We start from the raw sequence: 13,533 nt of genomic DNA on the forward strand, positions 1-13,533 counted from the left end.
AGAATTAAAATGCTCTGTGAGTATTTTACCAATGGCTGCTTTCCTAATGTGTATACTATATATTCTGTGTGCATGGTGAGGTGATATGTACACAGCCAGTCATAACAACGTGGTTGTAGCTCTCTATTCTGGTCTGAGGGAAAAATTGAAAGGATAAAATTGTGGCTTTTGTGCACTGTAACAGGGTCTGCAGCCTCCCAAACATCCTCTCATGGCCCAAGGTCATTCTGAAGACATTCTGCCTCTGTTTTCTATTCCCATGGGGTTCCTCAGTAATTCACCCAGTTCATGTTAATTTAAAACATTCCCTTGCTGGGGTTCCATTTATTTAGTCCTGACACACTGGCCCTCCAGATTCCAACTCCAGTTCAGTGTCTCTCTCCTTGAGTCAGAGTTTGGCTTCCAGGATGCAATCCCAGTTCAGAGTCTCTCCCCCCATGGGTCAGAAGTCCTCATCTTTTCTTCTCAGAGCTGGGTTTGTTTTGTTTGCTCCCTGCAGGAGCCAGTCTCACTCACTGCAGCACTCACCTATACCAGCTTCCTCAAGCCAGCTACAGCATTGCAAGCTTCTGTCCTGCCTGAGGCTCCCAGCTTTCTTAGTTGGAATATTACCAGCTCCCACTTGAGCTCCCTTCCCCAGGGAACTCCCCAGGAGTCTGTCCTTTTCTTCTTTATCTCCCCAGGCCTAGCCTGAATTAATCACATGACCTCATTATTATCCACCTGGGGAGGTGAGCCAATCTTGTCAAAGGTGGGCTAAAGCCCCATTTATCCTAAAAAAGGCCAGCCACCTTTTTTTTCAGGTGGACATATCCTCTTCCAGTGCTGCTTCTAGAGTACAGGAAGTCCTAGTCTGCATCATCCATTAGGATGCGATTGGTTGCTCTCCACAATATACCAATGCTAATCTTTAGGTGGGTGATGGGAGCGAGTGAAGGGGCTATGACCACCTCCTCCTTGTCCTCCATTCTGCAACCTGTTCCCAAAGAGAGCAGTAGCAAGTAGTCCCTGCAGTCTCAAGCATACAAAACTCATGTGGTTTAAAGAAAAGGAGGACTTGTGGCACCTTAGAGACTAACCAATTTATTTGAGCATAAGCTTTGTGAGCTACAGCTCACTTCATTGGATGCATACTGTGGAAAGTGAAGTGAGCTGTAGCTCACGAAAGCTTATGCTCAAATAAATTGGTTAGTCGCTAAGGTGCCACAAGTACTCCTTTTCTTTTTGCGAATACAGACTAACACGGCTGCTACTCTGAAGCCTGTCATGTGGTTTAGGTTTTCCTTAGAAACAGAATCGCTTGGTAAAATAAATAAATGAAGCTAAGTAAATAATTCACAGATGTAAGCAGTGTCAGGATGAGCTCCACCGTGACATCTGGTGGTGAGGTGTGGCAAGTTGTGGAAAAGAACTTCAGGGGCCGATCTCATTTGCATAGGTACACCCACCCCGACTAGAATGAGGCCATAGCTGCCCAAATGGTCATTTTGGCTGCTGTGGGATCCCCAGTGTCTCTGTTATTGGGGCAGGAAGAATAAATTGTTATTACCCTGATTATGGGAACTGTGCTTGGAACTGTACTTGGCCTTTTGTTATGATGGAGGGACTCACCATCAACTAAGTAGCCCTTGCTAGGCAAGGGTCATGGGTCCAAAACTCTGTGAATTTAGAGAGGCTGGGGACAAGTATTAATGCTTGGTGGCATGGGCCCCTTGGTGAGGGCCTTACATGCTAATTGCACTTCCTCCTCTCTCCACTGTGGAATATCAGAGCTAATTTTGATTTCATTAGAAGTCTAGTTAAAGGCTGCTGAGCTCACTTTTGGCTAATAGTGCACCAGCACTGAGGCTCCCCTACTACAAGCTGAATTCACCAAAGAGCTGAACTGACTAAGAGCTGAAATCACTGAGCGTTGCGTTAAGTAGTGGGGGAACCTGAAGATAGATTTTTGAGCAGTTTGCGGGATGGCTGGAGTGCCTTGTGGACAGGCTGGTGGAGCAGTTCATAGGACAGCAGGAGCTGCTGGTGGGACACGGAGCAGTTCGTGGACTGGCTGGTGGGGCAGTTCGTGGGACGGCGGGAGCTGCTTGTGGGCCGCAGAGCGGAGCTGAGCGAAGCAGTTCGTTGGCCTAACTTTAAATAGGATCACTTGTGGACAAAAAGGTACACATGTGCCCAAATATCTTGCTGATTCGGGGTCTTGGTTATGTGTGGTTGGTTAAGGTATCGGTTTGGTTTGCGATGTTTTTTTAGAAACAAATAATGGAAAAACAGTGAACTGTATACAACTAATCTGTCTTTACCAGAATACAATGGAAAGGAAAGTCAAGTCACCAAGTAACAGGTAAAAGAAACACTTCAACACAATATCAGTTTTTAAATGATGACCTTTTGTTGGCTTGTCACTACTAAAATAAAACATTGCACATTAGGACACTTTATTGCTGAAACACTTTGTTTCTGGTCTGATTTTACTGACTTTACTACTGTTAATGGATAGTGGGCAGACATCCACACTCATTCTCCTGGATCTTTCTGCATCATTCAACATTTTTAACCATGAGCTACTGCTGTCTCACTTGAGAACTGTGGTGGGGTACAGGGTAATGTGCAAAAATTATTTAAGTCCTTCATGGAAAGATGCAACCAATGAATAGTGATGGGAAACTGTATCTCCCTACTATAACCTTCACTGTTAGACTCCAACAAGAATCAATGATCTCTCTTGACTTTTTCAACACCTACATGCAACAACTCAATGAACTGGACAGATGACATGACCTCAAATTCCAGCAATATGCAGGTGTCACACCTCTTCTATCCTTTACCATATATAGCCACACCAGGACGGCCCAGTGTTTGGACGAGATCAGTTCATGGATGACAAACAGCTGCTTGAAACTGAACCAAGCAGGACTGAGATAATGCGGGTAGGTAGAATAAACCATTTTGAAGAGTTTGCAGCTATGATGCAGTTTCTTTTGATTGATGGTACACACCCATAATTGGTCAGTTCAGTCCATAGCTTAGGAGTGCTCCTGGATTCCTTGCTGACACTAATATCACACATAGTAGCATCTGCAAATAATACTTTCTACCATGACTGGCTGGGTAGCTAGCTGATGATGACCTGCTTTTATCACCTCTAGCTGGACTAGAGCAAAGCTATATATCTGGGCACAAAGCCTTCAGCACTTAGGAAACTCCAACTACTACAGAACTACTGCAGCACGTCTCTTCAGCAACACAGGCTACTGAAAATGCATCGAACCTGTCCTCTTCTTCACAAACACTGACTTCCCATAGATTATTGAATCAAGTTCAGGGACTCAGTCCTTATCTTCAGAGTGTTCAATGACCTGGGCCCAAGGTATCTAAACGAATTAGTAAAGCTCCCAATGGAGACCCTGGTTTACAACTCTGCTCCTCTGACAAAATGGAACTCTCTACAATAAGGGTAAAGCTCACCTGTGCAGGACATAGAACTTTCTTGGGGGCCAGACTGTGATTGTGAAATGAACTCGCTCAGGAACAAGGACTATCACACACCTTACCACCCTCAGCTCCAAGAGCAAGGCAGACATATAAGTGCATGTATAAAAAAAAATTCTCAAACAAAAAACTCCACTGCACACATTTCTCCCCCTGAGGAGAGGATAAGAGAACAAACTATGTGTGACAGATATTAGGGCTTGTCTCCACTTACCGGGGGCTCGACATGTGGTGATCAATCCACCGGGGGGTCGATTTAGTGGGCCTAGTGAAGACCCGCTAAATCGACCGCTGACCGCTCTCCCGCCGAGAAGCATAAGATAAGTTGACGGTTGATTTAGTGTGTCTCCCATTGACCCAGCACAGTGTAGACACCACAAAAGGTCGACCTAAGGTACGTTGACTCCAGCTATGTTATTCACGTAGCTGTAGTTACGTAACTTAGGTCGACTGAGCCCTGTAATGTAGACCGGCCCTCAGTTACACTGCTTAATGGACTACTGGAAGACATTCAGATACTAGAGTGCTAAGTGTGGAATAAAAATCTATATAGAACAGAACATACTATACAGTTACCCAAGTTTCTAATTGTCTCACAATGCCTGAAAGAGATGATTCTGGAAATCTTCTGTGTAATGATGATTGGTCTCTTGCCAGTGGCTTTTGCTCACTGACTCCATTAATCTCCTAGTAAACAAAATAAAGGTAGATGAAGTGACAGCAGTTTCATATTTTCAATACAATTTTTTAAAAAATATATTAAAAAGTTACACACATTTTTAGGTGGTGTAAAGGTGTGATCCATTTTTGGCACCAATGCGCTAGTAAAACTATCTCACCATGCAAATGGACACAATGCCATAATAGTAAAGGAGATTGAATACAAGCAGCCACTTGTTCATACACTTACAACCAAACCCTATTCCCATTGAAGTCAATGGAAGTTTTATCACTGATGAGTAGGGGACCAGGATTTGTCGCTAGCAGAGGGCTGGATTCTGCTTTCAGAACACAAGTATAAATCCAGAGTAACTCCATTCTCTTTGGTAGAGTTACTCCAGATTTATACTGTGATCAGTGAGAGGAGAATTTAGTCATGAAGGTTTATCTGGTAAGATCTCCAGTAAGGAAAAGACTGTCCATCTAGAACTTCAAAAGGGGTGATTGAAGAGATGTTGCATAGCAGGTACTGGCCAAAGTCAGACCTTTCTGAAAAACTGTTTTTGCTGTCCTGTACAGGGATATTTTTTAATGCATTGATCTAGGATTTGTGTTCTGTGTGAGGAAAGAGGTTCTGTAATGAAGTCACCTGAAGACGGCCCTTGTGGAAGTGAAAGGCTAATTTTTTATTATTATTTTTTTACTGGACTACTGTTTTTGCTAATGAGGCTGAAAGAGTAGGGAACCCTTGTTTCAAAACCTTCTCTGTGTGACTGATCTCTCAGACATGACTGTTAAATTCAACCCTTTAATTTGGGGCCTGTTCCCCCTTTGATGCAAATATGGAACACCCAGTAATGTAAATGAGAGTTCTGCACCTTCATAGAGGTTAGAGTAGCGACTTTAGTGATTTAGCATAGGGTCAAGGCAAGCTTGGTTGTAAAGAGCTGGAAACGTCATTAAAAACTCTAACATTAAAAGGACAAAATCATTTTTGTATTGCGGTTTTCATCAATAAAATTTATGTTGGAGCTTATACAAAAGCTTATTCCCTTCACCAACCAGTGTCAGCATTATTAACAGTAATGTTTATACGGGACAGGCTTACTGCGATGACAAATTATCTCATTTATAGTCGTGTCCAGAAGTTCCCTTGTTATAAAAGTTACAAATTATGCCAATTATTCATCACTTGCTTATAATACCTTCCTGACACACAATATAAATTTGTTCATAAAAAATATGATTTCCTCCCCCTAGTCCTCCACATTTCATTCAGATGATGGTGGTGAGGGCCAGACTGAGGATAATGGCTATGAGTCCTAGGTTATTGAAGTTTCAAAGCGTTCATGCTGCAAGTACTGCATGAAATTAGAGCTGGATCTAAGTAATCTAGAAGATCTGCTTATTAAAATTTTATTGCTGAATAAATCCATTCTGGAAGAGGGGCTGTGAGCCTGATTTTCAGAGGTGCTCAGCCCCTACAGTTCCTATTGAAGTCAGAGTTGTGGGTGCTTGGCTTGTCTGAAAATGAAATCTTGCTGCATGCTTCTTGATTAGTACACATACTTCTCTCTTTGCAAGTGCATTGGTCCACTTTTACAATGCTGGACAATTGTTTATCCCAAATGAACTGCATATCTACAACAGTTCCCCTTGCATGCAGGGAGTTAAGGGTGTACCAAGGAGGGCTACACACGTAGGGTGTTAAAAATGAAGAGTCACCTCTGTTCTCATCAGCAGTTTTCCTAACGAAATTTGGCATGCATATCTGATAATCAACTAAGGTTCACAGAAAAGTCAGCTACTGAAGTAGAACTTAGGTCTTGTCTCATAGAGGACTTTTATATGCTCCACTTCAAGTGTAAAGGCAAGTCCAGCATCCAGTAGCAGGGTAGTAAGGAGCTGAAGGTATCCCCCTTATTTACCTGTGCGGGCTATATAGACAGTGAGGAGGAGAGAGGGAGGAAAGCAGCCTCTACCAACCCACTTCCCCTGCTGCCTTGGAACCTAAGCAATTGGTAGTCAGTTAATGCATGAAGCCTTGGTGTCACACTCCCCCTACTGGCCAGCCCAGCTTCGCTGGCAGATATATACCGACCCAGGTATGGAGATGGAGCAAGGTACATTACGCACCCCCGGGAAGGGAAAGACAATCTGCTTCCTGGTTTGTGCCTGGGGCAGCATAATAACATGCTGCCCCCATACACAGTGCTTGCAGCAAAGCCACCATTTAGCCATAGCCATCCTGTTTGGACTTGATTCTGCAAAGTGCCAAGCACTTCCTGTGTTATCAACAACCTGCACTTTTTAAGACTAGGCCCTTGGATGGCATATGATGAATTTTGAACTAAGCTGAGTTTCCCAAATCCTAGTTGAATCAGTGCATTCAAAAAGGCACATTATCCCCAAGACAGAGTAAGGGCTATTAACAACGCAAAATTATGGGCAACATCCTTTGCTGTTAGAAATCAGCATAAGTGAGGATATGACCCTATATTAACCCATTAACAATAATTAAGGTTCCAATTCTGCTGTCCTTAGTGTGCACTACCTTACTGTGAGAGCCCCACAGGAGGACTAGTTGTCAAATAAGATACTACTTATTATGAGTAAAGTGATAGAACTGGACCCTGAAATACTTAAAGCTAGAAATCTGCATCAGGACAAACACGTTCTTCCTGCACCAAACCTGAGTAAATATGCTTAGTGTAAGGGTGCACAATGGGAGGAGGACTTTTTACCCATCTGGCAATATATGATAGCAGAACTACTCCATATCTGCTACTGTGAACTCAGACTGCAGTAGCAAACATAGAGCAGTTCTGCTGTCATTCATTTGGTAGATCAGCTTCTACAGAAGCTGCTTCTCCTGAGAAAAGGTATGAGGTATGGCCCGTGGGTTGACTTAGCCAGGTTGCCCAAACATTTCTGCATGGTTTTGTGGAAAGTATCTTGCAAAGCACAGCTCTGTGGCTTACAGAGGTTCCAGCATCATACCCACCATGCAATGGAACTGCACCAGTTCCATAGCCTGTTGGGTGTTATGCACTCTTGGGAGGAGGGGAGGCCAGGAATGTTGGGATTTCATTAGCTCTGTAGTGCACATACCCAATAAATAGTCAACTCAGTACAAAGTGACATATCATACACTGAAAAAAAATCTGGGGTGAAGATTTAAGGCCTGGTTTCAACACATGTTCTGTGCCTATAACAGTAACTCCTATTGAAATGAATGGGATTTATGTGTGTGAAACACACTTCAGACTCCCCAAGCAATTTCTTGAATTAATTGATATATTGTACAGTGTCAAGGGTTTTGATGGATTTAATGTGTATTTTGGTTATGTAACAAAAGTGTGTGCTTTAATGTTTTTTGTAATATTTTGTATCTTGCATTTATCTGATGCCTTTCTTTTCAGGAGCACAAGGCATGTGCATAATTTTAAGCATGTAAATAGTTCCATTGCAAACATCTAGAAGATAATAAGGTGATAAGTAATAGTTAGCATGGATTTGTCAAGAACAAATGGTGTCAAACTAACCTGATAACTTTCTTTGATAGGGTAACAAGCCTTGTGAATAGTGGGGGAGCTGTATACATGGTATATCTTGACTTTAGTAAAGTTTTTGATACTGTCTCATATGACCTTCTCATAAACAAACTAGGGAAATGCGACCTAGATGGAGCTACTATAAGGTGGATGCAAAATTGGTTGGAAAACCATTCCCAGAGAGTAGTTATCAGTGGTTCACAGTCATGCTTGAAGTACATAATGAGTGGGGTCCCACAGGGATCAGTTCTGGGTCCTGTTTTGTTCAATATCTTCATCAATTATTTAGATAATGTCATAGAGAGTACACTTATAAAGTTTGCGGACGATACCAAGCTGGGAGGGGTTGCAAGTGCTTTGGAGGATAAGATTAAAATTCAAAATAATCTGGACAAACTGGAGAAATGGGCTGAAGTCAATAGGATGAAATTCAATAAGGACAAATGCAAAGTACTCCATTTAGGAAGGAACAATCAGTTGTACACATACAAAATAGGAAATGACTGCCTAGGAAGGAGTACTACAGAAAGGGATTTGGTGGTCATAGTGGACCACAAGTTAAATATGAGTCAACAGTGTAACACTGTTGCAGAAAAAGTGAACGACATTCTGGGATGTATTAGCAGGAGCGTTGTAAGCAAGACACGAGAAGTAATTCTTCCGCTCCGCTCTGTGCTGATTAGGCCTCAGCTGGAGTATTGTGTCCAGTTCTGGGCACCTCAATTCACGAAGGATGTGGACAAATTGGAGACAGTCCAGAGAAGAGTGACAAAAATGAGTAAAGGTCTAGAAAACATGACCTATGAGGGAAGATTGAAAAAATTGGGTTGTTTATTCTGGAAAAGAGAAGCGTGAGAGGGGACATGGTAACAGTTTTCAAGTATGTAAAAGGTTGTTACAGAGAGGAGGGAGAATTTTTTTTTCTTAACTTCTGAGCATAGGACAAGAAGCACTGGTCTTAAATTCAGCAAAAATAAAAGGTTACTTATGAACTATGATGCACTTCAGAGTAATTATATATGCAAATGATTTGATAATTACATCAAGTAGCTCCAAAAATAGTTTCATTTGCAGTTCCAGATCCCAGATGAAAGTCTGCTTTAGAATCCAGAAGTAATCAAGTATATATCCTCCACTTACAAAACACTGGTCTTTTATTGTCCACATACTTATATACTTAGGTTGTCAGTAGAACTGAGCATATACCAAAAGGGAAGTGGATTGGACTGAAGAATTTATGGATCTAAAGGTAGAGGAGGCCTGGGATTATTTTAAATCAAAGCTGCAGAAGCTATCGGAAGCCTGCATCCCAAGAAAGGGGAAACAATTCATAGGCAGGAGTTGTAGACCAAGCTGGATGAGCAAGCATCTCAGAGAGGTGATTAAGGAAAAGCAGAAAGCATACAGGGAGTGGAAGAAGGGGGGGATAAGCAAGGAAAGCTACCTTATTGAGGTCAGAACATGTAGGGATAAAGTGAGACAGGCTAAAAGTCAAGTAGAGTTGGACCTTGCAAAGGGAATTAAAACCAATATTAAAAGGTTCTATAGCCATATAAATAAGAAGAAAACAAAGAAAGAAGAAGTGGGACCGCTAAACACTGAGGATGGAGTGGAGGTCAAGGATAATCTAGGCATGGCCCAATATCTAAACAAATACTTTGCCTCAGTCTTTAATAAGACTAAAGAGGATATTAGGGATAATGGTAGCATGACAAATGGGAATAAGGATATGGAGGTAGATATTACCATATCTGAGATAGAAGCAAAACTCGAACAGCTTAATGGGACTAAATCGGGGGGCCCAGATAATCTTCATCCAAGAATATTAAAGGAATTGGCACATGAAATTGCAAGCCCATTAGCAAGAATTTTTAATGAATCTGTAAACTCAGGGGTTGTACCGTATGATTGGAGAATTGCTAACATAGTTCCTATTTTTAAGAAAGGGAAAAAAAGTGATCCGGGTAACTATAGACCTGTTAGTTTGACATCTGTAGTATGCAAAGTCTTGGAAAAAATTTTGAAGGAGAAGGTAGTTAAGGACATTGAAGTCAATGGTAAATGGGACAAAATACAACATGGTTTTACAAAAGGTAGATCGTGCCAAACCAACCTGATCTTCTTTGAGAAAGTAACAGATTTTTTAGACAAAGGAAATGCAGTGGATCTAATTTACCTAGATTTCAGTAAGGTGTTTGATACCGTGCCACATGGGGAATTATTAAATTGGATAAGATGGGGATCAATATGAAAATTGAAAGGTGGATAAGGAATTGGTTAAAGGGGAGACTACAACGGGTCCTACTGAAAGGTGAACTGTCAGGCTGGAGGGAGGTTACCAGTGGAGTTCCTCAAGGATCGGTTTTGGGACCAATCTTATTTAATCTTTTTATTACTGACCTCGGCACAAAAAGTGGGAGTGTGCTAATGAAGTTTGCGGATGATACAAAGCTGGGAGGTATTGCCAATTTAGAGAAGGGCAGGGATATCCTACAGGAGGATCTGGATGACCTTGTAAACTGGAGTAATAGTAATAGGATGAAATTTAATAGTGAGAAGTGTAAGGTCATGCACTTAGGGATTAATAACAAGAATTTTAGTTATAAGCTGGGGATGCATCAATTAGAAGTAACGGAGGAGGAGAAGGACCTTGGAGTATTGGTTGATCATAGGATGACTATGAGCCACCAATGTGATATGGCTGTGAAAAAAGCTAATGCGGTCTTAGGATGCATCAGGAGAGGATTTCCAGTAGGGATAAGGAGGTTTTAGTACCGTTACACAAGGCACTGGTGAGACTTCACCTGGAATACTGTGTGCAGTTCTGGTCTCCCATGTTTAAGAAGGATGAATTCAAAATGGAACAGGTACAGCGAAGGGCTACTAGGATGATCCGAGGAATGGAAAACTTGTCTTATGAAAGGAGACTCAAGGAGCTTGGCTTGTTTAGCCTAACTAAAAGAAGGTTGAGGGGAGATATGATGGCTCTCTATAAATATATCAGAGGGATAAATACCGAAGAGGGAGAGGAACTATTTAAGCTCAGTACCAATGTGGACACAAGAACAAATGGATATAAACTGGCCACCAGAAAGTTTAGACTTGAAATTAGACCAAGGTTTCTAACCATCAGAGGAGTGAAGTTCTGGAATAGCCTTCCAAGGGAAGCAGTGGGGGCAAAAGATCTATCTGGCTTTAAGATTAAACTCGATAAGTTTATGACAGGTTTCAGAGTAGCAGCCGTGTTAGTCTGTATTCGCAAAAAGAAAAGGAGTACTTGTGGCACCTTAGAGACTAACCAATTTATTTGAGCATAAGCTTTCGTGAGCTACAGCTCACTTCATCGGATGCATTCAGTGGAAAATACAGTGAGGAGATTTATATACACACAGAACATGAATCCCCTATAATGTCACGGCAAACCTGGTGGCTGAACTATGTGACTTTGTCCTCACCCATAACTATTTCACATTTGGGGACCATGTATACCTTCAAATCAGCGGCACTGCTATGGGTACCCGCATAGCCCCACAGTATGCCAACATTTTTATGGCTGACTTAGAACAACACTTCCTCAGCTCTCGTCCCCTAATGCCCCTACTCTACTTGCACTATATTGATGACATCTTCATCATCTGGACCCATGGAAAAGGCGGCCTTGAGGAATGCCACCATGATTTCAACAATTTCCAACCCACCATCAACCTCAGCCTGGACCAGTCCACACAAGAGATCCACTTCCTGGACACTACGGTGCTAATAAGCAATGGTCACATAAACACCACCCTATACCGGAAACCTACTCACCACTATTCCTACCTACATGCCTCCAGCTTTCACCCAGACCACACCACACGATCCATTGTCTACAGCCAAGCTCTACGATACAACCGCATTTGCTCCAACCCCTCAGACAGAGACAAACACCTACAAGATCTCTATCAAGCATTCTTACAACTACAATACCCACCTGCTGAAGTGAAGAAACAGATTGACAGAGCCAGAAGAGTACCCAGAAGTCACCTACTACAGGACAGGCCCATCAAAGAAAATAACAGAACGCCACTAGCCATCACCTTCAGCCCCCAACTAAAACCTCTCCAACGCATCATCAAGGATCTACAACCTATCCTGAAGGATGACCCATCGCTCTCACAAATCTTGGGAGACAGGCCAGTCCTTGCCTACAGACAGCCTCCCAACCTCACAAATTTTGAGAGACAGGCCAGTCCTTTGCTTACAGACAGCCCCCCAACCTGAAGCAAATACTCACCAGCAACCACACACCACACCACAGAACCACTAACCCAGGAACCTATCCTTACAACAAAGCCCGTTGCCAACTGTGTCCACATATCTATTCAGGGGACACCATCATAGGGCCTAATCACATCAGCCACACTATCAGAGGCTCGTTCACCTGCACATCTACCAATATGATATATGCCATCATGTGCCAGCAATGCCCCCCTGCCATGTACGTTGGTCAAACTGGACAGTCTCTACGTAAAAGAATAAATGGACACAAATCAGATGTCAAGAATTATAACATTCATAAACCAGTCGGAGAACACTTCAATCTCTTTGGTCACTCGATTACAGACCTAAAAGTTGCAATTCTTCAACAAAAAACTTCAAAACCAGACTCCAATGACAGACTGCTGAATTGGAATTAATTTGCAAACCGGATACAATTAACTTAGGCTTGAATAGAGACTGGGAGTGGATGAGTCATTACACAAAGTAAAACTATTTCGCCATGTTTATTCCCCCCCACCCACACTGTTCCTCAGACGTTCCTGTTAACTGCTGGAAATGGCCCACCTTGATTATCACTACAAAAGGTTTTCTTCCTCCCCCCCCCGCTCTCCTGCTGGTAATAGCTCATCTTAAGTCATCACTCTCCTTACAGTGTGTATAACACCCATTTTTTCATGTTCTGTGTGTAAATAAATCTCCTCACTGTATTTTCCACTGAATGCATCCGATGAAGTGAGCTGTAGCTCACGAAAGCTTATGCTCAAATAAATTGGTTAGTCTCTAAGGTGCCACAAGTACTCCTTCTTTTTTTTTGATAAGTTTATGGAGGAGATGATATGATGGGATAACATGGTTTTGGTAATTAAATATTCATGGTAAATAGGCCCAGTGGCCGGTGATGGGATATTAGATGGGGTGGGATCTAAGTTATCCAGGAAAGAATTTTCTGTAGTATCTGGCTGGTGAATCTTGCCCATATGCTCAGGGTTTAGCTGATCGCCATATTTGGGGTCGGGAAGGAATTTTCCTCCAGGGCAGATTGGAAGACGCCCTTGAGGTTTTTCGCCTTCCTCTTTAGCATGGGGCACAGGTCACTTGCTGGAGGATTCTCTGCTCCTTGAAGTTTTTAAACCACGATTTGAGGACTTCAATAGCTCAGACATAGGTGAGAGGTTTTTCGCAGGAGTGGTGGGTGAAATTCTGTGGCCTGCGTTGTGCAGGAAGTCAGACTAGATGATCATAATGGTCCCTTCTGACCTAAATATCTATGAATCTATGAATCAAATTTCCAGAAATATTCCTTCACATTTTAGGTCTAAATTTCCTTCTATCATGTTTTTCGCCTTTCTGTGTTGTATCCTTTCTCTTTGTTTCTATGTGATCACAAAAGTTTTACTAGCACAAATTTTAACAGAAAATACATTTTAAGATTTCTCACTTGAATATTCACAGAAAGTATATTTTAAATTCATTTTCTGTAAGTATCTACTGTAGAAACTTTATTATAAAATATATGATTATCCAATTAGGAAATATGATAATACCATATCTCTTATTTCAGAGTAGC

The 13,533-nt window shown here is 42.0% G+C and overlaps 1 long non-coding RNA gene across 1 annotated transcript in view; it reads right to left on the reverse strand.

The window, feature by feature from the left end:
- The window catches only part of LOC141983820 (uncharacterized), a 185,973-nt gene that overhangs the window by 1,634 nt on the left and 170,806 nt on the right, over nt 1-13,533 (reverse strand). Inside the window, exon 5 of the long non-coding RNA XR_012638529.1 lies at nt 4,058-4,179. This is a non-coding gene — a long non-coding RNA (uncharacterized LOC141983820). The remainder of the gene's footprint in view (nt 1-4,057; nt 4,180-13,533) is intronic.

The sequence above is a fragment of the Natator depressus genome, chromosome 3, assembly GCF_965152275.1.
Source record: "Natator depressus isolate rNatDep1 chromosome 3, rNatDep2.hap1, whole genome shotgun sequence".
In the NCBI taxonomy this organism is placed as follows: Eukaryota; Metazoa; Chordata; order Testudines; family Cheloniidae; genus Natator; species Natator depressus.